The sequence below is a fragment of the Elephantulus edwardii genome, unplaced genomic scaffold, assembly GCF_000299155.1.
Source record: "Elephantulus edwardii isolate Elephantulus edwardi_28Jun2011 unplaced genomic scaffold, EleEdw1.0 scaffold00167, whole genome shotgun sequence".
Lineage (NCBI taxonomy): Eukaryota > Metazoa > Chordata > Mammalia > Macroscelidea > Macroscelididae > Elephantulus > Elephantulus edwardii.
The window spans coordinates 2,900,690-2,902,478 of NW_006399917.1; positions in this window are offsets into that span (position 1 = coordinate 2,900,690).

Here is a 1,789-nt window from a genome sequence, read left to right on the forward strand (position 1 = left end):
GCCCAGCCTCTCGGATAATCTGCTCTGCATACAGGTTGAAAAGGTATGGAGACAGGACACATCCCTGGTGTACACCCTTCCCAATTTTGAACCATGCAGTGTTGCCCTGCTCTGTTATGACTACTGCCTCTTGCTCCAAGTATAGGTTTCACATTAGCACGATTAAATGTTCTGGGATTCCCAAATGGGAATAAGAAATATGTTGGCAAATTGATATGTCATATGTTAGAAATTATGTTAAGAATATTTGTTTAAATATACTGAACAGTTTATATTCCCAAACATGCCCAAACAGGCCTCGAGTGGCTCTAGGGCCCCACTGATCACAATAGGTGTAGACCCTTGATAAGGAGATATGATTGATAACTGCCCATGTTTTCGAAGGAGACACAACTTGTATTCAACATGGTTGGTCAAACCCATACTGTTATTCAACACATCTCAGCATGCCCCACATGCTGCATCATAAAGTAAAGTGGAAAAGCCAAATTAGATAAACTCTGACTGTGCCCAGCAGATCTCTCTCTGCACTTCACTATGAGCTGAACGCTGAAGACCCAAAGGCTCTTTTCAGAACAGAAGACCCAGAGGCTCTTTCTAGAGCTGAAGATCCTGGCCACACCAGTGATTGTGAGCTGCTGGACCAGCCAAGATCCATCTGCACCAGTGGCCATGAGAGACCAAATGGAAGAGACAAGTTGGGCTTTTAGGGAGTGAATGTTTCTCTCTATCCTATAAATTATATCTGATGTGAATTTCTGAATTGCAATGTAGATAAATTGCAATTCACTGTTTAATGCTTGCTATGAATGGATGAATCAATATGGTGTGATGAATTTATGAATTGAAATGTAGATAAATTATAATTATTTCTATGAATTAATTAATCAATAAATTGTAATTGCCTTTTATAATATGTCTATAAGAATTAATTAAGGCTCAAGGCCCGTGACACTAGTAATATACCCAAATTATGTGAGACAGAGAGCTTCAAAATCCTTGCCTTCAAGGAACAGCTTGGTTTTACGTGCTCCAGGACAGACCTGTTTGTTCTCTTTGCAGCCCATGGTATGTTCAGTACTCTTCTCCAGCACTACAGCTCATAGGCATCAATTTTCCTTCTGTCATAAGCATAGCAAGTAATTGCAAAGACCATGGCTTGGTCTAACTGCCTAGAAAACAGAGAATGTAAACTCTCTGAAAGAGGTGTGCAGTGGGTTGCTATCTTATATTGGAAGAGTTGGACAGTGATATTGAAAGCCATACACAATGTACTTGGTACATCAGTTCCTTTCCAAATTGTGATTCTATGTGTTTTAAAATATGAATTTACATTCGTTTCTTCTTGTTTGACCCATTTGAAGGATTATAGAACTTGGAATCAGAGAAAAACAGGGTTTAAATCTGGGCTCTGAAGTATAATGTTGAGTGATCTTGGAGAATTTACTTAAACATCAAGCCTTATATGAAATGAGGATAATTGGCTGTACCTACAGCACAGAGTTGTTTAGAGACTTAAATAGTTCTGTAGAGAAGGACTGTGTAAGAGCCACACTGGTTAATTATAATTTTTTTAAATCACAGTTCTGGTGTTTTAATGCATTAGCTTCTCCCCCTTTGTTCGTGCCACCCCCCAAAAAGTATAAACCAGCCTCCTAAACTAGTATAATTGGAAGCAGAAATGACATCAACTTCCTTAACAACATGCCTCTGGAAACTTTATGAACTTTGATAAATTCCAATAGTTTTAGAAAGGTTTCAGGCCTTTCATAGGGTTGCTGTGAGTCGT